The sequence below is a fragment of the Eubalaena glacialis genome, chromosome 2, assembly GCF_028564815.1.
Source record: "Eubalaena glacialis isolate mEubGla1 chromosome 2, mEubGla1.1.hap2.+ XY, whole genome shotgun sequence".
NCBI lineage: Eukaryota > Metazoa > Chordata > Mammalia > Artiodactyla > Balaenidae > Eubalaena > Eubalaena glacialis.
This window is the reverse complement of record NC_083717.1, coordinates 113,375,791-113,400,979: the sequence shown is the minus strand read 5'-3', so window position 1 is coordinate 113,400,979 and position 25,189 is coordinate 113,375,791.

Genomic DNA, 25,189 nt, shown 5'->3' with positions numbered 1-25,189 from the left:
GACATGACACTACATAGAGAAAAACTTGAAGGCTCCACCAGAAAACTGTCATAAGTAGTCAACAAATTCAGTAGTGCTTCAGGATACAAAATCAGTAAGTATAAATAAGCTGTGTTTCTATATGTCAAAAATGAACTATCATAAAGAGAGATTTTAAAAAAAATCTTATTTACAATAGCATCAAAAAGAATAAAGTACTTAGGAATAAATCTAACAGTGAAGGGTCTGTACACTAAAAACTAAATAAGACATTGATGAAAGAATTGAAGATATAAATAAATGGAAAGATGTTCTGTGTTCATGGATTGGAAGAATTAATATTGTTAAAATGTCCATACTATCCAAAGTGATCTACAGATTCAATGAAATACCTATCAAAATTCCAAAGCATTATTCATAGAAATAGAAGAAACAATCCCAAAATTTGTATTGAACCATAAAAGACCACAATTAGCCAAAGTAATCTTGAGAAAGAAGAACAAAGCTGAGGAATCACTCATCCTGATTTCAAACTATACTACAAACCTGCAGTAATCAAAACAATATGGTATTGGCATAAAAACAGACATGTAGATGAGTGGAACAGAATAGAGAGCCCAGAATAAACCTATGCATATATTGTTAATTAATTTATGGCAAATGATCCAAGAATATATAACGGGGAAAGGATAGTCTCTTCAATAAATGTTAGGAAAACTGAACAACCTTATGCAAGAGAATGAAACTGGATCCCTATCTTACACCTTACCAAAAAATCAACTCAAAATGAATTAAAGAGTTGAACATAAAACTCCTGGGAGAAAATATAAGTGGTTAGCTCCTTGACATTGGTCTTGGCAATGATTTTTTGGACTTGATACCAAAAACACAGGCAACAAATGCAAAAATAAACAAGTGGGACTATATCAAACTAAAAACCTTCAGCACTGAGAAGGAGACCATCAACAAAATGATAAGGCAACCTATAGAATGGGAGAAAATATTTGCAAACCATATAGCCAGTAAGGATTAATATAATATACAAGAAACTCATACAACTCGAGAGCAAAACCCCCAAATAACCCCATTAAAAAATGGGCAAAGGACCCGAATAGACGTTTTTCCAAAGAAAACATACAAATGGCTAACAGGTACATGAAAAAATGGTCAACATCACTAATTATCATGAAAATGCAAATCAAAACCATAATGAGATACCACCTCACATCTGTCAGTATGTCAATTATCAAACAGACAAGAGACGACAAGTGCTCATGAGAACATAAAGAAAGCGAACATTTGCACACTGTTGGTGGGAATGTAAAGTGGTACAGCAACTGTGGAAAACAATATGGAGTTTCTTCAAAAAGTTAAAAATAGAACTACCATAAGATCCAGCACTTCCTCTTCTGGGTATATATCCAAAGGAAACAAAACCATTATCTCAAAGAGATATCTGTACTCCCATGTTAATTGGTATGGAAATCACCTAATAGCCAAGGTACGGAAACAATGTAAACGTCCATGGATAGGTGAATCGATATAGAGAATGTTGTATAAGTACACAATGAAATATCATTCAACTTAAAAAGAAGGAAATTCTGTCATTTGTGACAATATGTATGAAGTTGGAGGGCATTATGTTAAGTGAAATAAGTCAGACAGAGAAAGGCAAATATTGCATGGTACCACTTATATGTGGAATCTAAAAAAAAAAAAGTTGAATTTATAGAAACAGTATAGAAAAGTGGTGGCCGGGGGCTGGGATTAGGAGAAATAGGGATAGGGACAGGTGGTTAAAAGGTACAAAAAAACCCCACCTTTCAATTATAAGATCAATAAGGCCTGAGGATCTAATATGGTATAACATAGTGACTATGTTATATAATTGAAATTTGCTAAGAGTAGAACCTAAATGTTCTCACGTGCATAAAAAACAGTAAATATGTGAGGTGATGTATGAATGTTAATTAACTCTATGGAGGGAATCCTTTCATTATGTTGCACACTTTAAACATCACGATTTTATTTGTCAATTATACCTTAATAAAGCTGAGAAAAGAATATATAGAGATGGCAAATAAGCATATGAAGAGATGCTCAAAATCATTTGCCATTAGAGAAAATATACTTAAAACAACAGTGTGATACCACTGCACATCTATTAAAATGGTTAAAATCCAACAAAACAAAACAACCTGACAACATCTACTGCTGGTAAAGATGTGGAACAAGAGAAACTCTCATTCATTGCTGATGGGAATGCAGAATGGTGCAGTCACTTTAGAAAACAGTTCAGCTGTTTATTACAAAGCTAAATATTGTCTTCTTCTATGACTCAACAATCACATTCCTAGGTATTTTTCCAATGGATTTGCAAACTTATGTCCACACAAAAACTTGCACATGAATGTTTATAACAGCTTTATTCATAAATGTCCAAATCTGGAAGCAACCAAGATTTTAATAGGTGGATGGATAAATAAACTGTAGTACATCCATACAATGGGATACAACTCAGTATGAAAAGGTATGAACTATCAAGTCTCACATAAACATTTATGAATCTTAAATGCTAAGTGAAAGAAGACTGAGAAGGGTAAATACTGCATGATTCCATTTATATGACATTCTGGAAAAGACAAAACTGTAGAAAAAGTAATCTGGTCAGGGGTTGCCAAGGGTTTGGAAAAGTGGGCATGTTGAAAGGGTAAAGCACAGATTTTTTTTAGGGTAGTGAAGTTATTTTGTATGATACTGTAATGGTGGATACATGACACCATGCATTTGTTGAAACCCATAGAACTTTATAATACCAAGAGTGAACTGTAATGTATGCAAATTTTAAAAAATCATTTAAGAGGTCAGTGGATCCCAGAATTAAATGCAGAATATTACAAAAGAATCTAACTGTATTACACTGTATGAAATAACCTCACTGACAGAGAAGGGGACGAAGGCTTTGATTTTTATATATATAACTCATAACAGATCTTGAATTAATAAAGTTTTATAATGATTAACAAGCTTTCATTAATCAATTATAAAACACAAATGCCCAAACTTAAAATAAGTAAAATACATAAACATCTGTTCAATAAAGAAGAAAAACAAATTGCTAATTAACTTGCTTAAACCAATTCAAAATTACATGAAGAAAAAGAAGCAAAAGTTAAAACTATAAAATACCATCCACCCACCCTTCAACTTTACAAACATAAAGAAGAGTGGGGAATGGCTTGTACTCAAGAAATTGAACGCCCACCTTGAAACAGACTTCTAACCATTTTGTTCTCTATCCTTACTTCAACTAGGACCAAATTAATTCAGTACACTTCGAGAGGGCAATTTATCTCAAGTTGCTGCTTCGTGTCAGTCAGGAAGGTGATGCTATCCGTAGCGTGCAGAAAAGAGTTGAGAAGCAAGTACAAAGCTAACATCTTTGCTGTTTGTTAAATTAGGCCCAATGTAGATTCACTTCTTTCTTTGTGGGACTCTGACTATTCAGAAAATCAGACTTACCCATTTTTAAATACAAGTTCTAAATCTCATTCCCCAGACACATAGAATGGTGTTTATAATTTCTTGTTCGTTTCTTCCACAGTCTGTTCCCATCAGGGCAAATAATCACAAGTAGAACTAGTATTTCTTTTTAACTAGGTTGAGGCGTTGTAAAATGACTTGACTTTAAATGTATTTTTGTGTTTTTTTCTTAAATGAAAAAAAAGATGATGACCCTTCACTCAAAGATATAAAAGTCCTATGATTTGAGAGAAAACTGAGATAGATTTTTCTTACTAATATTAACAGAAAATAAAAAAGCTATGAGTATAATGACACATTACACTCTGAACTGGGTTTCTCGGGAGGCATGGCTAATAGTCCATTGGGGTAATAAACATAAGATTAGAGGAAATTCAAAGGGGAGGCATGTTTTGGAAGTAAAACAAAATGGGACATAACTGTGCCGATGTATCTAAATTGCCCCAGTGGGAAGGGAAAATATGGAAGAAGCTCCTAAATAATTATCATTATTTAACAACCTGAATCAAGAAACAACACTTTAAAACTCCCAGATTTTTGTCATCAGTGTTTTTCTATTCCTGTACATGTTTCCTAGCTCTTAGAAACAAAATTTAATTTTTTATTTGCTCTCAAATGCCTTAATTTAAATCCTGTTTACCACTTAGTTCTATTATAGTCTATGACACTTTTCTGTCGTTCTTACACCATGCAGATCAATGGTGGATTTGCTCCTTGGGAAATATTTAATTTCCTGGGATATTTTAGCCTCAAGAAGCAACTTGCAAACATTTGTGAAAGCAAGAGGAAAATTGGAGAATCCACCTGCATTTTAAGTCAGTTTAAACACATTTTATTTGGATTGCTGCTTATTACAGTTTTCAAAATTTATTTAGTAAGTTCTCTCAGGCTATATGAAGTAAGTCATGGGAGAACATTTACATGGAAAGCCAAGTAAGAACATTTATAACACCAGATTATAAAGGCATTATCAACTGACAATATTAAATGGAAAAGCCCAGATCTTCATTTTTTTCCAGAATTGTACATAATATTATATTTAGATTATAAAATAGAATAATCAAATTACCTATCTATTGAATAAATACGCAGACACAGAACAGTGTGACCCTCAGAGTCATGGTTATTAAAACCACACATTGCTCACCAGACTGCTACAATTTAGCAGCTGCACACAAATTGGGATGTGAGTAGATTCTCAGAACAAACACCCACAATGCCACAAAATTTCCTGCCCTCATGGAACTTTCAGTCTGTCAATGGGAGAGAGTCAATCAATAATTAAATTTATAGCACATCAGATGAGGATAAGCTCTTGGAGAAAAAGGAATCAAGGAAGAGAGGTAGTAATTCTTACCCCAATCATTTCCAACACCAAGCAGTTTCCTTCTATGACTCAGTTTCGAATGTAAAAATCTTTCCTATTTTGATAAACTTTACAGTTTTCCCCAGACACTATGTTTAGAAATGAATGTGTAATACCATTTACCAAGCACAAACTCCTTCTTGTAAAACATCAAAGAGCATCAGTATGTGATAGATAAAGTATATTTTTGCAACTGGTGGGAACAGAGATCAAATTAATGACCATGAAATTCCTTTGATAAAGTATGTTTTAGCTACTGGAGGTGACTGACTTGGGAGACAACATGGTGATGCAGAGGTTGGCTAAGTGTCTTGTCCACCTGGTTTATCCGTTCAGGAGAAATAGAAGACAAGTTTGTTTTCTCATTTAGCAATTAGTCCTCTGAGGTCATTAATAATGGTATGAACTATAATTTCCACCTTATTCCTAGTCTGCACTAATTATGTCATTCAAATGAAAATATTTCTGTGTACAGCAGGAGTGGTTTAGAAGGTAAAGATTTTGGTCTCAACTTGACTTTGATGATTCCATATAGACACAATATGAAATTTGCAGTTATTCATACCATAACAAAAATCCCCATCGTCCCACAATGTATACAGATCATCAGATAGAAAAATTAGTGTCTATTTGAATAGATGCTTTTTATTCTAGCCTTTATGACAAACCAAACCAAACCAAACCAAACCAAAGCAAATCAAACCAAACCTATAGGATTCACATATGCTATGTGTCTGGAATATATGAAAATTCTAAGGTACACTATAACTTATCCCTCCCTTTAAAATTAATTTTAAAATAATTTTACTATCCCTAAATTAAAAATAATAAATAAATCAAATAACCTCACTAAAGAGCCACTTTTAGCTTCTATGACTCTGTCATTTCATAGCCTTTTCTCATTTGGTGGAGTGACTAAGTGGAATTGATTCTTCCTTGTACATTTGTGCTTCCCCATTTTCCCACATAGTTTGAGTTCTTACTTACACTTGAATTATAACTAAATCCTCTTGTCTGAAACTTCCCTTAAAACAGTCTTTTCAGGCTTCCCTGGTGGCACAGTGGTTAAGAATCCGCCTGCCAAGGCAGGAGACACGGGTTCGAGCCCTGGTCTGGGAAGATCCCACATGCCGCGGAGCAACTAAGCCTGTGCACCACAACTACTGAGCCTGCGCTCTAGAGCCCGTGAGCCACAACTACTGAGCCCACGTGCCACAACTACTGAAGCCCGTGCACCTAGAGCCCATGCTCCACAATAAGAGAAGCCACCCCAATGAGAAGTTCGCGCACCGCAATGAAGAGTAGCCCCAGCTCACCACAACTAGAGAAAGCCCGCGCGCAGCAACGAAGATCCAATGCAGCCAAAAATAAAATAATTAAAAACAACAACAACAACAACAACAACACAACACAACAGTCTTTTCCATTTTACTCCAACCACTGCACAAGCAAGACAGCATTTGAAAAATACCATTTTTGTCATGGGACCTTTTTCTCTAACACCAAGGAAGGCTTCTGGTGCTTGGAATAACAAATTTACCTACAACATCTGTTGTCCAAGATTCTTGCCCTATCCACACTTTGCTGCCACAGTCACAAAATATGAGCATGTATTACAGTCTGGCCAGTCAGCTCTCTGGGTAATAATCATGCCACTCTCATTTTTAGCTGTCTAAATTTAAGATGCTCATGTTGCTCGGAATACCTTCTCCTTTTCTTCAGTCTATCTACTTCCTACCCATATTTCAAGACCTTAGGTTTCATTCATTGTATCCCATGGACAAAATGCATTAACACCCAAGCCCACTGTAGCTGACCAAAAGAATGTCAGCTGAACCTTGAAAAAGAATCCACACTGAACCAGGACACAGACAATTCCTATGGCAAAATGGTTTTCCAGGTCCTTGATAAGGAGGAAGTAGAAATTCCTAAGAGAACTCCATTTTATGCCATTTGTAATTTGTTATATGTAAGTATGCCTAAGTTAACTGTCTAGAAATAAGTACGTAGTTCTTCTTCCAGAGTATAGATTCAGATTCAGTCATTTTCAGATAGTTCTTTGGTTTTCTTCATAAAGCCATCAATTAAAGAACACTTCTGGGTATTTTTATATATAAATATCTGGATTGTGTGGATTTTGTCTGACTATTATAACTAAGATTCGGGTGCTCAGTTAGGTGAGCAGTAATACGAGTATAATGTTACGTTAGAAAGACTTATTTATGACTGGATATGCTACAGATTAAAATTGAACACAAAAATGATGGCCTATAAGCAAAGGAGCACTGATACAAAAGTGTGCTATTAACCAAGAAAGTAACTTAGGTACTTAAGAACTGGAGCTAATAGGCTAGAATCAATCCCTTCCTCTCCTCCTCCTCTCTCTCTCATTCTGCCTCTCACTTTGATGTGTATTTCCACTACATGTTTTACAAGCACTACTTTAGATCTGTGGAAGACAATTCATAATATCATATTATATCAGTATAGTAATACTGTGGCATTACACATACATCACACTAATAAAATGAATACTAATAACATGAAATTTGACTTGAAATTCATGACACAATGGAATAGCTCAGGAGCAATTCAAAACAATGACAGTAACTTCTTTCTTCTTTCCCTATATGCTATTATTTTTGGTAAGTGGAATCCATATTCTTACACAAACTAGAATTGCTAAACTCTTAATAGCATCCCCATGGTTTTGCTTCTTACTATGATGCCTTCACTGATTTCATCATAGTTCAAGCATAATAACGAATCAGCATTTGTTCTCAGGAGCATGAACTGTCTGAGGCTATTTCTACATTCACAGCAGCCTCACTCCGAAATAACTATTTTAAGTCTGTCAATCCACCCACCAGCTTCCTGCGAGCAGCATGACTGCCATACATAAGCTCTCCCCATGCTGGATAATTGCCACAAACCATTCAATTCTTTTCCTAATAAACTTTAAATTTTGTAATTCTATTAATTTGTTACCCCTGAAAGCGTTTCCTGCTTCTACAACACACAGCCTTAGGCAATATTTTGCAGAAGATTATTTTGGATACTGCTCATCTACAATCCATAAATGTTTTTTTGTGTGTGTGTGTGATTTAATGAAGTACTATACATCTGTATCAGTTAGAACTTCTTTCAGTTGCATAGAACAGAAACGTCCAAATAATGAAGGCTGACACACAAGGACTTAGTCTCCACATAAAAGAAGTCAAGAGATAGGCAGGTCAGAGGTTCTGTGATGACTCTATGTTTTTATACTTTATCCTCAGCACATGGTTTATGTACTGAAGTCTACCTCACAGACCAAGATGGCTGCCAACTGGATTATTTCAGGTAGCTAGAAAGAGGAAGGGGAAAGGGGCCTAAAGAGGTATATCTCTCAGCTGAGTTAGCCTTCTTGGAATCCTCTACATATGGCATTCTTACACATTACTTCTACTTGCTTCTCAGTGGCAAGGGAGAATAGGAAATGCAGTCTTTGAGTTGTGTGCATTGACATTCTGAAAATAATGAGGATTCTGTTACCCAAAAGGAAAACAGATGCAGAAGAGGTGACTATTAATTTCTCCCATAACACATTTACCTTTTCAAGTTCCTGCCCACTGAATCCCTTTACCATGTATTATAATGAAAAGATCACAGCCTTTGGAGTCAGCAAAACTTACTTCAAGTTTTGGGCCTGCCCCTTACAAGGCACGTCACTTTGGCGTATCACTATTTATGAATGTCTTATCTTTAAGATGGAGATTCTGGTAACACTTATTTTATAAGATGATAATGAAAGAGATGATAATATAAATGATGGTGATTTAAAAATAGTTCATTTTATACCAGTTATAATTTTGCTATTGACCTATGTGTGAGTTTGGAAGTATTTGCATTAGCTAAGAGAACTGTGAAAGAAAAACATCAGTAAAATTATTCCATAATCCTATGATCTCTAAGGTTGTTTATGCTTATCCCAGAGAATCCAGGAGGAAAGTATTAACCCTTTGATCTCTATTAAATGAAAATAAAAACTTATCTAGAGTAGATAGCAACCAGAATATTGGATGCCACAGAAAAGGTGTTGGTTTTGCAAGGAGGGAGGGAGTTTAAAAGCCTGAATGCAAACTTTCTCTACTTCACAACTTTATGAGAGACCAGTGCTAATGAATAAGCAGTTTTCATGTAGAGCTTTTACAGCAGAGAACGCTTGATGGTCTACCCAACATTAATCTCCCTTATTCATTCTTCCTAAAAACCTTGATTTTATTCCAGTATTGACTCCTGTCCATTCAACTGAATCATAATATTCATTACAACAATATGGACATTTATTAACATTTCTCATCAACTGATTACATTTGGCAAAAATTTTCTCCACCTGTTTTTTTCTAAATAAGGTACATGGCTAAGTAAGAATTTTTCTAGTATACTTAGTATGATAAAATGATAAGTTGTCAAACAATGGTTTAGTTTCCCAAGAGGAAATATTAAAAATTTATGTCTGTGTATATAATTCATTTAATTTGCAGAACTATGAAATTCAGAGAAATACATACTTTTGAAATGGGAGAATGTAATTTTCTTGAAATTTTTTCTTCAGTATCTTCCTTCTGAGTTTGTTAAATAAGCACCCATATTATACTGACTTAAGTGATCTATGTCTCTTTCCTAAAATGCCTCCTGTCACAGGCAAAATGCTAATAATTGTAATACATAAAGCTTATAGAAATCAATAATGTAAATACCAAGGGCCCAAATAGATAAAAGGATGAAGAATAGAGGCAGAAAATCCTCTCGCACAGGTAAAAATTGTTTTAAGAAGGAGAGAGCAGTCAACCACATTTGAAATTCTGCTGAGAAGTCAGGTGAGATGTGGAGTAAAAAATAACCATTGAAATTAGAAGCAAGAAGGTTGTTACTCTCTTGGATGAGAGCAATTTTAGTGGAGGGGTGGGGGCAGAAGCCAACCTGAGGTAGACTAAGAACCATGTGGTGGTTGATTAAATGCAGACTGGGAGGATGGACAATGCTTCTAAAATGCCTGTGAAGGTGAAAGAAGAGAAGCATCAACATGTGAGAGATGTTGGCTGCAGGCAGGGCAATTTTTTTGAATATAGAGAGAGTTATGCAAGTTTCTGAGAAGATGAGAGGAGATAGGCTATGGATCACAGGTGAGGGTTTCACCTTGTAGAAGAGCTGTGACACTTTATAAAATTAGTAATGATGTAAAAAGAATGGTTGCAGATACAGGTACATTTTTATATTTGGTAGAGGGAAGTTGAGGTAGTTTCCAATTGATTTGATGAAAAAAACCCATCTTAGGGACTGTGAAAAGAACAGTGAAGAAATCATTGAAGACTGAAAATATCAGTTTACAGGAACCTTCCCTTTTAAAAAATTTTGACATTCTTAATATGATAAAAGAATACTTGGCCCCCACAAACAGAAAGAAAAAGTCACAAGAAGAGTCTGATATATTGAGACAACAAGATAAAACAAAAAAGAGAAGAATGAAAAGACTTAAATAGACTAAAAAATGTAATAGAAAATTCAAGTTCATTTGGGAGTTAATGAAGAACAAATTAGAATTATTGCTATGGAAGATCAGTTCAGTAATGTAAGGGAAAAAAACCCTGAGATTCTCTCTCTAAATGTAAAAGAACAAAGACATGAAAATAGTAAGGTAGAAAATAATGCACATGAGAGATGGGCAAAGGGGAGTACAGTGCTCAGGTGTTCCTGAAGAGGAAGCCTAACAATCAGGACAGCAACAATAACCAAATATATGATTGAAGAAAATTTTTTTGTGGTTAAATATATTTAAGTACATTACTTATATAGTCATATATAAGCAACTTATATGTCTCAGAAACAATTAATGTAGTAATAGCCACATCTAATTATGTTTCTCAAAAAATATTTGAATGCTAAAAGAAAAAAAGCCCTGCAAGTGTACAGGCAGAATAAATAAATTTCATTTCAAAAATACAATCTAACTGACTAGTATTAGATTTCTACTCTGCAAAGTAAAGCTACAAATTTGGTTGGGAAATGTTATATCCCAAGGATTTTACCCAGCCAGGTTTTCTTTCTTTTAATGTATGGTGGTAACAGAAACACAATCTTAAATGCACAAGAGCTAAGAAAACAAAGTATTCTTACATTCTTAGGGAAAAAAGCAGTAAGTTATAAAGGAATAAGAAATTAGCATCAGACTTCTCATCAGCAACATTGAACTGCAGAAGATAATTCAGCATTGCATCGCATCATTTTCTGAAGGAAAATGATTTTATACCTGGAATTCCATACCCAGCTGAACTAACAATCACATATGAGAACAAGGACTCAGAAAATTAACATGAATACAAGAAAGCTGACAAGAAATGTAAGAAAGAAGTAATTAACACAGGAAAACTAGAGGTAACCAAATTCCTGTTCGAGAACAAAATAAGTCAAAATGAAAATAAGCAAAGTGTAAATTAGATATCCATGGGAAGTTGGTACAATAAGAAGCTAAGGAAAGGACACTTTCCACAAAGCCAACCAAAAAAATGGTTTAGGGAGAACCATTAGAATGATGAATTAAAAAAAATGTTCTTTGGATTTTTCATTCAGAAACTTGTTGGTTATTTTATATTTTGGTGACTTGAACAAACACACATCAGTGGGGGAACAGGGTGTAGATTGTAAATACATCTTGTATTTAAATCCTCCAATTTGTTCACCAATCTCTATGACCCCTTCTAGCACTGAAAAAAAGTTAAAATGGGGTTCACTTATTACTAAGTAGCATGTTTGCTTTCTGAAATAATTTAACTCACTTATCTAAGAACAATAATATCTCTGAGTTGATTCCTTGAAATTTCAGTTTCAGATGCCTTAAAATTATGTTCCCCTTGAATGTAGCAAGCACATTTATAAAATATTCTGTTCCTAGTAAAAAGATGTTTGATTTCAACTTTCAGAGTGACTAAATGTAGAACCTTCTCCGTATACCTAAGCAAATCGGAGGCACAGAAAGGCCAGGGGAGAGTCAGAGGAGTCATTAAAACTTTGAGATTATTAATATTTCACCTTCCAATTTGTGGTTGTAATGTATACAGCAAATATTGCCAAAAGCAGTGTTTATGAGCAAGTGTCTTGTGACATCTATTAGCTGCACATAGGGTATAACTTCCAAATAGAGAAAGTAATGCTTGCAATATTTGGCCATGAGAAAGAATAACACTTTAGAACTTCAACATGTGTATACATGTGCCTGTATGTGCACACAAAAAAATCAGTGGTATTTTGTATCTCAGCTAGCTCTTCCTAATAATATTAGAACTTGCCAATGAGATTGAAAAATCACTAACCTAACGTTATCTTTCTTTTCAGCAATAAATCTAGTGGCATGTTTTCATAATGAATTTCTTTTTCGACTTACATGTTATTTGAGAAAAGTACAATTAAAAACACAAGTTAACTCCACATGATTAAATCCCATTTGGAAATCTTGTATGGCTAAAATGGAAATAATGATTCAAGTAGGAGGTATAGGGAAGATGAATAAAAAATTAAGTAGAAAACAAGTATGATATTTAGTTATTGCCCAAATTGTAAGACCTTGCTGTATTATACAGTTAACATAAAGCAATTTGTACAAAGAAAGCTAATTCCATGATTTCAGTTCTCTTCTGATATTGGTTATCGACTGCCTGTAAATAGAGTTCATAAAGCATATGCATTAATAAAGCTTCCTTTTTCTACCCTCTACCCCTCAGGTCTTTGTTGTCCTTCACGAGAACACCCACTTATATTAAATGCACACACACGCACACACACACACACAGACGTGCGCATGCAGAGGAATCAAAAGCAGTTCAACACAAATGCTCCTCTATCCATCCCAATTGGGTCAGATTTTAACTTCATTAAATTGCTGTCATATGGTGGCTGCTGACACACATCAGGCCCAGAGAGCTTCACTCATCAGGTACTCTCTAAGATTGTTAACAAGAACGGCAACTCTCATTAGGGGTTCCCCAAAAGCAGCTAATTAAGGGACAAAGGTTGCTCAGATTGTGACAATTACACCTGTAAGGTCCCTGTAGAAACACCCAAATCTCTAGCAAACCTACGTTTGGTTGCTTAGTACAAGAAATAAAGAGCTCGTCCATTAAAAAAAAATGAGAGGCAGAAACTGTCAACCATTTGAAAAGCTTTACGAAAATGATCATCCAATTAGTGGCTATGATCAAATCAGGCATGAACTCTCTCTGGATGGCTCCATAATTTTCCTTCTTGCATGGTGTAATTTCATATAGCTCAAATGAACTCGTGAGAGGTAATTCAGTTCCAAACAGTTTTCTCATCACTGCTAATTATACTAATACATTGAAATGCCTCCTACAAAATGCATGAGCCCTTTAAGCCACCTCATTAATGTGATATAATTTTTGCCAGAATATATATCAAACCTATTATCACCACAGGTTTTCTTTAGCATTTTTTTCAAAATGTCTATCAAAAGCTTAAAAAGTACATTTCTTTGGGCTGGTCGTCTCATGATTAACTGTTTCTTTGAACTACTGTTGTCTATTGTAGTATTTTTCAAAGGCACTAACAATCTTCCATATGATATCCCCCAGATTCACCAGTTTCTTTTTCCTTTCTGAGTATTTGATTCCTTAAATCTTTTCCCGGCTGTAGCTGATTCTTTAAATGGGAAATGGTGCATGCAATAATGTGCAAAAATGAGTTAGACAAACTGAAAGCAGGGGTGTAAAAAGAAGCATCATCTGAAACTAAAATAAAGACAGATTTTATGGTATTTATGTCAGTTAATTTAACTGCTGGTAGGGGCTTTTGTTGAAACATGAGTTAGTTCCAGTGTTTAACCTTGCAGCATTAATTTATGCTTTATGGCCTGAGTACTTTATCATTCCCTCCTTGGGAAGACAGTTATCTCATTAGCCAGAATTTAATGAAATGCAAGGATACACTTCTTCATTTCAAAGACTACTATAACACAAATCAGGTGTAAATCTCAGACTGACTGCCCCTTCCCTTGCCCGTTTAAAAAAAAGAGAAAGAGAGGTTCATTTTGCAATCATATCACAGGAATTCATCTGGTGGAATACATTTCATCACAGCCATTCTAAAGGCTCATCTGTAAAAGTTGGTTTAACTTTGCATCTGGCAATATTGATGGTCCTTTAGCTACTATAAAGTTTCCAGAGTTGACAATTCATTATTCATCATCACAATTAAAAAATAAAATGTTGATAAAATTACCAGTTCCCTAGACTTATTCAAGCACAGGCATGAACTCTTAACCACATTTTTACCAAACTTAATTTCACAGATAGCACCGGTATATTTTGTAACAATTGGTTTTTCCAAATTAGTGGGCATTTTCATGAAGAAGGTAAACATGTTCTGAGATTTAGAATTCTTAAATAAACCAATGAATACATATTAGTTTAAAATATATGACATATTATCTGCCTTAAAGAAGCAGAGCTATTTAGGTTATAAAACTTTCTGGAATGACCTTTGTTTTCTAAGAGTTCTAAACATCTGAATATTTAAATACTCTACCAACTAGTTGCTGATTCTGGCACAGATCCTCCACTTTTATGTTTTTGGGCTTGTCCTATGCTGTCTCCTTTGCTGAAATGTCTTTTCTGACCTGTTAGATCATCTACAGCATAATCCTAGGTTTGTAACACCACCCAAATCACCTATGATGATGTTTAAATTTATTTGAAAGCACTGCATGATATTTAGGTTCTTTTGGAAATGAATGAATGAATGAATGATGTATGTATATGGTGACTTTTGATTAATTTTAACACATCTTATCTAAACAGTGAAAAAATAAGGAGTTTACATATTATTTGACTCCACAGACATTACAAAGTAAGGAAGACCTGATGAATGAGTGACTCCCTCTGGTTTGCTGTTAATTGGGGAAAAATACTTCTTAGGAATTAACAATTTAAAATTACGTGTTTAGCTAGCTATTTCTTTTGTGTGAATGTGAACATGTGCATTCTGTGTAGGGATGTGTGGGTGTGGTTTAAATATCAGCTCAAAAAACAAGATCTATTATCACAGACTTTATTTCAAGGAAATGGCCACTCAACTATTGAATAGAGATACATGGCATTTGGCTAACCAGCTATAGGGATTCCTTTTTTTTAATGTTCTTATATACTTCTTAGTGCTAGAAAATTGAAAATAATAAAACATGATGTAAGGTGTTGTAAATGACACTTCCTTGATCCAGAACCAGATTCCTTGGAGAGGCAGCATGGTGTCTTAGTCAGAGTGTGGGATTTGGATTTAGGCAGATGTGTGTTCAAATTAATGGTTTACTGGCTATGTTTTGTTAGAGAAATTACTTACATTTTCCTCATTTGTAAAATGATTTTAATAAAACCTACAAACTTTTTTTTAAGAATAAACTTTATTTTTTTAGAACAGTTTCAGATTTACAGAGAAATTACAAAGATAGTACAAGAGATCCCATATATCCTGAACCCAAGTTCCCCTATTATGAACATCTTACATTAGTATAGTACATTTGTTACAATTAAGGAACCAGTACTGATACATTATTATTAACTAGAGTCCATACTTTATTCAGATTTCTTTAGCTTTAATCTAAGTCCTTTTTCTGTTCCAGGATCCCATCCAGGATATCACATTACATTTAGCCATCATGTCTCCTAGGGTCCTTTTGTGACAGTTTCTCTGACTTTCCTTGTTGTTGTTGTTTTTTTTTTTTTTTTTGCAAGGGCTTTCTCTAGTTGTGGCAAGTGGGGGCCACTCTTCATCACGGTGCGCTGGCCTCTCACTATCGCGGCCTCTCTTGTTGCGGAGCACAGGCTCCAGACGCGCAGGCTCAGTAGTTGTGGCTCACGGGCCGAGTTGCTCCGCGGCATGTGGGATCTTCCCAGACCAGGGCTCGAACCCGCGTCCCCTACATTGGCAGGCAGACCCTCAACCACTGCGCTACCAGGGAAGCCCAACTTTCCTTGTTTTTGATGACCTTGACAGTTTTGAGGTGTACTGGTTAGATATAATATTTTGTAGGATGCCCCTCTACTGAAATTTGTAAAATGTTTCTCTCATGATTATGGTTTTTTAGAAGGAAGGCAACAGAGGTAAAGTGCCATTCTCATCACATCATATCAAAGGTACATATTGTCCCCGTGACTTATCAATGTTGATGTTAACCTTGTTCACCTGGCTGAGGAACTCACATTTTAAACAGGATTAAGCCAAGGAATATATGTGAAAGCACATCCACACAGCGCCTGGAGCATAGGAGAAGCTCAGGGATCCTCGATTTTCTCTTTTCTCTTCCATCTCGACTCTTGTATGAAGCTGCTATGATTTTTTGTTCAATCAATATATTTTGACTTTGCTACAACAAAGTGTATTACAATGACGTTTTCAGGATGAATTAGGTCTCCACTTAAAAATGAGTGCTTACTCGAAATGTACTAAGTAGACCTTGTTAGAAGAGAGTCTTATTTACTACAAAGGCAGTCCTAGGGCACTGATACTGAATATTACAACAACATAAAGTGATCAACCATCTGCTTTGAAAGAGGTGTCACCCATGAACTACGTTAGGAACAGATATCATCCCCTTTGTTTCTACACACCAGTTTATCAAACGTCCAGGAGCTATAAACTACTGGACAAAATACCAGGCAAGTGATTTAAATTTCTGGTTTCTCTTCTTGGTTTTTCAGTACATTTCTGCTTGGCTTTAGAAAAAGTAAACATGTCTTTATCTTGACCCAGCATTATCATTTATTTATTCTCATGTATTTGAGTAACTGCCATAAGCTGATTTTCACCTTTGTTAAGCCTGTTCTCTGACCATATAGACGGGGCTTATGTGCTCTGACCTTTCCTTTCATAACCATCATCATGCATATTATTACTTGCACAATATCTATTTGCTCAGCTGGATCATGAGTTCCTTGGAAGGAGGGACCAACACTTGTTTCTGATGTATCCCCAGCACCTAGCAATGGCTGGCACATTTGTGCTATAATACTTTTTGAATATACAAATGAATTAATTTATTCCTTAATAACAGAAATGTACTTTCATATTTATTTTTTGATTTAACTTCTCAGAGCAGTAAGATGGATAAATAGGCTCATGGAGGTTAAATGATTTGCCCAAAGTTACACCAGTATGGCTTGGTACCACGATTTGATATGGTCTCTTGATTTTGTTTCCAGTGTCTTTTTCACTAGAAAAAGATGTTTCTAATTAAGGCACTATGCTAGGTAATGTGGGGTATGTAAAGATATATAATCATATCTACTTCCTGGGGGTCAGAGGATGAAAGAATGTGTTTTGAACACAGTAGGAAAAAAAAGGTGTGATGGAAATATAAGGTATTATTAATACTAAGTGCTGAAAAGGCATTATTGATTTTACAAGAAGTAAATATATTTAAAGAAAAAAGAGTAGTCAACCAGCCTGTCTCAGAGGTTATTATACTTAATGCATGAAAAGTACTTGGAGATTTATGGTTAGAACTCAGGACTGGTTTGTGAGCCAGGAGCTGATTGCCTCTCCACGTAGCTCCATGGGTAGTTCCTCTGATGTCCCACTAGCCCCTGTACAGCTGGCTTTGAAAAATTCCAGGAATTTGGTAATAAAGCAATAGGAAGTAGGAGAATTCGTTGTGACTCATTTCATTTGGAGGATATTAATTACTTTTAAATTATTGAGGGTTTGGAATAACACATAGTGATGCTCATAGGTTACTAAATAGGCATGAATTACTTAGCTGAAAAATAATAATACAACCTTGATTTTACATAGTTCCCATTTTAATTCTGACAGCTCCCATGCTTTCTTCTCTCAAGAACATTACTCCATGGATCCCCAACAAAATTGGGCTGGTGGTTCCTTTTACCCATTTCCTCAAGTTGGGGCTATCCTGAGGCCAGGCTGCAGCAGGCAGGGTCTGACTCTTTAGACTGTATTAACTGTAAAATTACCAGATCAGCCTGGGTTGTAGACATCACTTTATTTATCCCCCAATTCATTCTAATTCTTCTGCTATCTTTTGATCTGTCCAGTTATATAATAGGGCATCTGTTTGCTAATGGTAGGAAGTACTTTAGCTGTTGATGCCTGAGTGGGGTCACAGTTTGGAACTCATCATATTAACTGGCTAAAGAAGTCCCAGTATTTTGTTTTTGAGAGGCTTCTTTAAACTTGGTAGTATGCTGTTTGCTATTCCACTTATTAAATTTGTAAGTTTAGGAATGGATTTAAGGATCAAAATGAGAATGGAAAATAAGAGACTATTTTTCATTCTATCTGAATGTATGTTTAGGTAGGCTTGGGTTAACTCTAGATCATTTACTTGTTGGAAGATCTAAAAAGAATGACAAAAAAGTTGTTAGGAAACATTTGCAAACAGACAAAAATATATATGATTTTTTTAAATTAAAATATATCTTTTGGCACTTGGGAAGGTAGTAATTTTGTCCCATCTATGGGTACTTACTTGGAAAAGCCATTTCTTGTGAAATTCAAACTGCCATTTATCACAGAAACAATACTTATGATCTGGTTACCTTTCTTGAACTCTGTGCTGCACTTCAGGACGTAGAGAAACATTTTTTATCCTAGATAAAAATCTCAACAGATAAATAATTTAAGTGTTTGCCTTTACTAAACAGTTTTAATTCAATCAGTGGGTTATGTGACTTTGCCAAGTAATTAGAAACCCCCTTGATTTTCTTTATATGCTTTGGAAAGTATTTCAATAGATGATAAATTTACTCTTCCAACTTCAATTTCTCTTAGGTAGTTCCAATTATAACTATTTTATTCAGTTGATATTCCATGATTTCATATGGGTCATTTTTGATGTGGAGATTGTGAAGTTCAATCAAGAATAGATATTGGAGTATGATGGTAGCTTTTATTGGGAGCGGAAAAACTGCCCATAGAAGTCCAAGCTTGGCACTTATACCGCATCACACAATTTGACCATTAGATCCTCCTCTATATAAACAAGAGGGAATTTATTTCACATCAACTCACCCCTAGTTGCACTAAGTTTAAAATGTTGATTTATTTGGTTGGGCTACTGACAAGTGTAGACTGAGCTGACCATAAAACTATATTTAGGTCTAATTCTATGAGGGGTCAAAGGGTGACAATTTATCCACTTAGTCTTGTAGGAATTAATTTTTTGATTTGACTATTCATAGCATCATTAATGAAGAAAAGCTGCAAGAGAAAACAGACCATTTTCAGGAATGTGATTCAGAACATTAACACCTTAATTTACATAAAATTAGTTACATACTGCTGCAGTAATTTAATTTGTTTGACCAGTACTTTGCAACTGTGAAAAATAGATTCAGAAAGGCCAGACAAGGGGTTCTACATATTTTCTCCAAATGACTAGTCTCAGAATAATATGAAACAGAGAGAATTAATTACAAGACAATTCAGAATTCTGTAGTGGCAGCTTTGAAATGCATGGATTAGACATACATTCTTATTTTTTTCTTCTTAAAAAATCTTCATAAGTGAGAGAGTGGCATGGACATATATACACTACCAAATGTAAAATAGCTAGCTAGTGGGAAGCAGCCGCATAGCACAGGGAGATCAGCTTGGTGCTTTGTGACCACCTAGAGGGGTGGGATAGGGAAGATGGGAGGGAGACGCAACAGGGAGGAGATATGGGGATATATGTATATGTATAGCTGATTCACTTTGTTATAAAGCAGAAACTAACACACCATTATAAAGTAATTATACTCCGATAAAGACGTTAAAAAAAAAAACTTCATAAAATGCCTCCTTCATGCCAGAAATAATTTCCATATTTTCTCCAGGTTTCATTACAGTTGCATGAGTAAAATAATAAAACTAAAATTCTATGATATGCATTTTTGTCAAACAAAGTCTTGACTCAATCTCTGTTTACCAACAGCAATGTTACTTAGTATAACCACAGACATAAGACCCCAAACGGATACACTAATTTCCTACTCGTTAACCTGGTAACATCCAAAACTTTAACCACCCTTACTTCTCCCAGAAGCCAAGAGTAATTAACTTGAACTTCAAATAATTAGGCTGCCCTTAAAGATGTCTTGTGTGGATATAACAAAGCCTTCCATTTTTCCTGCTTTTTGAAAATTTCTTGCATGTCAAATATCTACTTGCCATTACAAAATTCTTTACTATCGTTATCACCAGTAGCTGTACTCAACAATTCCTTTCTCCTGATGTACCTTAAATAGGTCCTACTCATGATTCTGCAGGTTGGATTTTCTAAAATCACTGGTTTATATTGAGTGTCTACTTATAGGCAGGTTTAATTGACTAGGGTAACCATTTTTCATATTTTCCCTCCACCAGCTTATGGTGATTTGGTTTCAGCTTTGCTCTATATTTTCTGGGTAATTAGGAAAATCATTTGTTCCTTTTTTCTGTCAAATTCTGTGCATTGATGATGTTGTTATGGTCAAAAGTATTCCAGGTTGATATACAAGGTAATTACTATCTAAAGTGTTTGTACTAACAAAAGCATTTCTTTAAAAAAAAATATTTCTTGCATTAACTAATTAAATTGATCTTTCAAATATATAGGGCAATTCCTAGATTATTACTGATACTCCCTCTGTCAGACAGCTTATAAACCATTTTCAATAAAGGAAAGAAAATTTAGTCTTGTCATTCACCTGTCTTTGCAAAAGAATGGTAGGGATTAACCAAAAAAAAAGGAAAACTTTGTAAATACTTTTTTTCTTTTCCAATACATCTTCTTCTAAACTCTAACTGGATCTATACCGTAAATCAAATAATGTCTTTAAAGTAATCCTCTAGTCTTATTGTCATGCAGATATGTCTTCCTGATGACTTTCCAAAATGGAATACAACATGGTGGAGGGTTTGGAAATTCAGGGAGCTTGGATTTGATCTTGATTTTTGTTATTAGCTAGCTCAGTGACCTTGGGTGAGTTCACTAATAGTTTCTGAGCCTTGGTTTCCTCATGGGTGAAAAGAGTGTTTTAGATTTGACGGTCTGTAGAATCTCTTCTGGTTCACTAAATTCAGCGTTCGATACAGTACTTTTATTTGTTTATTTGTTTGGTACATTTAATTTTTCCTGAAAGATGACACAGCTGAATATAGACATGATTATAGACATGGTTGAGGTGGAAAGGCAGTATAATTTAAAAGGGTGAATTCCGGAGAGTGAGGCAGAGTTGCAAATGGACACAGAGACAAATTTTCTGTTGCCTTTGCCCTATTTTTCTCCATTAATTCTTGATTTTGGTCTTCTTTCCAACAGAATCCCAAGATAAGAAGAGGACTATGGAAAAACAGATTATTCAGTACCAAAATCCACTTCATCTAGACTATATTTTGCTAGTGCAAACCTGCCCCAAGATTGCAGGGGCAAGGCAAATCATGCACTCTCTTTTGAATTTCAGTGGCCTTATATTATCATGCCCTCCTCTAAAATAATAATAATAATAATAGCCACTATAATCATAAAGCTTTGGATTTCTAAAATATAGACATAATGTTTGTTCCTGTCAATGTATTTATATCATCATTTTGTTTTTACTATTTAAAAGGCTCCTTTCCAGAAATAGTATATATACCATAATTAAGTTTGCTTCAAAATAAACCAAATTTCAAAAGAATCAAAATCAATGAAGATAATTTAAAAAGTAGAAGGTTGTTTCCACAAATCAGCTCTCTGGTCTACTCTGCAATATTCTACAAGCCCTGGAAAGCTTCCTAATCTAGTCATTTGTCAGAGTGGTATAGGTCAAATGATTTGCTGAATCTAACTTTTATCGATCAGATGCTGCTTAGGGAGCCTGCGCTGAACATTCCTGATAAAATGATAGACTCTCTTGGAATAATACATGGTTTGTACCTTAAGCTGTAACACACATATACACAAACACACACACACAGACACACACACACTGAAACCTTGTCAAACCTATAATGGAGTAGATAACTGAATAAAAGAGCGACTTCCGTCGTAGCACAAGATAGTAACATGGAGAAACTGAACTGTTAAATCAAATCCGTGAAATTCATTTTCTTTGTACAACATTAAAATATATTCCATAAAATGGCAGAGCAATCCAATAAAAGAACAGGCTCTGAAAAGAGTAATTTGTGTGCAACAGGGTTATACATTGAATCGAGTTCTCCTGTAGTTTTGATCACATTTAGAATTCTATTGCTTTTTGTTAAATTTTCTCACATTTTTTCAAACTCTTCCTCATTTCTTTGAAATATATGAACCTTTTAATGTATAGCTAATTTATTCAGTCCCTACATTTAAATGCTCTGTAGGCATAATTTTTGTATTAAATTTTCTTCTACAGCTGCTTTCACTTTGTCTCAAATAGATTACTCACTGTCAACAAATTATAACAGGACAGATCTGTTAAGAGTATCAATGTTTAGGTTCATTTCAATATTTTAATTATTTGCATAATAATTTTTCAGGAAGTGAAGCTTCTGTTACTCATTGTTTCAGGAAAATTGTCAGAATATGTGTAATCTTATTAATTGTATCTGTAATAAAACAGGAAATAATTTCTTTTAATATGACCTTATGAATATAATCATGAGGCTGTTTATGCTCCTGTATTATTATTTTTCACCAAAAATATCTGAGCAAATGAAGGGTAATTAAGTATGAATGAAGATATATTATTTTTCAAAGTAAAGCAGACTTTCGAATTGCTCTAAAACTCAAGCAACTTTATTTATTCAATCCTTTTTTCTCTTTACTAATATTGCCAATTATGAAGATTTATTTCACCATGAATATTTTGTTTATAAAAATCCATAATTATGTTTAATATTGTGTTAAAATATAATTTTATCTTAATATTAACTACATAAAAAGTTCTTTCTTAAGTCTATAGTAAATTATTATTTGATAAAAAATATTTATGTATGTAAGGATATAATGCTTTTAACAAGAAGAAGTGGATTCTTTTATAATCATGCTAATTTGGCTGAAAACTACAAAGAGAATATTTTCCTCTTGTACATTTTCTGCATTCTTTTTCCTCTTTTAAGAGAGAATATTGGGCTGTTGCCAATTAAATTGAAATGTGGCATGGAAGTTATCAATCAAATGTAATTATTTTGTGCACAACAATATCACACACAAAATTAACATGTGCAACAGGGGAAAAGTGTCAGAAGACATCAGTTATTCCTGGGATAGCTCATCTCTTATTGAAGCGATGAAATTCTGGAAACACTGCTCTAGGCTTCCTGGCATAGCTCACTTTGGCTCTTTTTCCTCAGGCTCGCTTACCTCAATGACTGCTTTCGGGATCTTTGTATACAGGACACAGAAATGGAATCAGAATGAAACTATCTGTAAGGTCAATGGTACCTTTCTTTGTGGTACTACCAGGAATCCTTACTTTAGCTTCATTTTAGGCATCACAAACTGGTATTCTATGTGTACAGCTTTGGCAGATGGTGATGCAGAAGGCAAAGCATGATTTTGAAGTTTCCTACACACCATTTCATCCTTCTCGACTTCACACAGTCTAAGTTCAGCAGGACTGTGGCTGCCTGAGACACCATGACATCTAGTGGAGATCTGGGTTTTCCCCTGGCACTCTAAAAGCGCAAATCCACCCTGCCTTTTATTCTTTCAAGATCTCTTCTCTTGCAGAATTTAACTGTGCAAGTAAAAGGTAAAAAAAAAAAAAAAAAAACTGTGAAGAATTTAACCATGAATCTACAGGTTCATGTATCCAGGGATCACAATGCCACTTCCCAAACTCAATAGTGAGTAAAAGCACAGGTGGCCAATACATGGTGCTCTCCATCCCTACCCTCTGAAACATGAGAATTGATCTTACCATTCCTGCTGTCCAGCTTGCATAAGGCCAAAGACGCCTTTTTGAAACAGCATTCCAAAAAGCTACCTCCAAATGATTTGAGTTGATTCACAAATTGAAACCAATTTCTCTGAGTTAATGTTTATTGCATCCATTCGTTATATTTACACTTTAACAAGGGGCTTCTGATGGCAATGATTAAACCCAAATGAATGGAGAGGAATGCTAAGCATCAAGACAAACTGACGTTCTTGAAAGAGAATTTCATGGAGAGCTTCTTAGTCAGGCTATGCTAATCATATAAAATCCTAAAATGCAATTCTTCTCCATACGTTTTTACAGGTAAATGGTCTAAATAATGAGTACTCCTTCTACTAAGCTCTTATGCAATATGCATTCCTCTGGGATACCATTTTTTTTTTTTTTTACATTGCATTATAACTACCTGTTCTCATCTCCTTTTTCCTTATCGGATTCCAAGCACCTTGGAAATAGACTCCATGGGTTATCACTCTGTAATATGCATCCTTGTATCCCCAGCACAGAACCTGACATACCATAGTTGATCACATAGAGTTGAATTTAGTTGAATAATGTAGCCCTGTGGAATGTAGTGGCTGGAAGGGATCTCATATACCATCCAAGTTCACTTCCTCACTTTACTGATGATAGAGACTGAAAGGCTTCGCAAAACTGGCTTTACGTCCCTGCCTTCCAGTGCCCACCGTTGTCAACAAGGCCTTCATGATTTGCTTTTGCTTGCTCTGCAGTGTCACTTGCTTCCCACCCCACTCCCAAACTCACTCACCTTGACTTGGGTCACACTGGCCTTATCTCTGTTCTAATACATGCTTAGCTATTTCCCATTCCTGAGTCTTTGGGGTCTTTGTGTATATCTTCTAGAAGGCTCTTCCTGCCACTCCTCACCTGTGCCAATCCTACTAGCCCCTTAGGATTCAACTTAACTTTCACTTCCTCCAAGTGGCATCCCCTGAAGCTTCAGTCTAAAGTCGGTTTCCCCAAATGACTCTCTCAAGTTAATTTTTCTTTAAAACACCCTATTTTCATTCTTCACAATTCTCCTTTTTCAACTACATGTGTAATGTCTATTGCTCTGATTAGACTGTATGCTACATAAAGTCAGGAAATATTTCTTTCCCACCATTGTATCCCTAGCACTTATTTCAGTGCCTGATGCTTAATAGGTACCCATTAAATTTAGTCGAAAAATTAAAATAGCTAGTTAATGTCAGAACTATGGCTTGAAACTAAGATTTCTATTCTTACTCACATTCTTACCCCGCAATGACAGCCTTCCATGAAAATCTATGAATGTAAGCTGCACTAAAGTGCTCCATCATGAAGGAATGGTGGTTCTAAATTTCACCACCTAGTAGCATATATA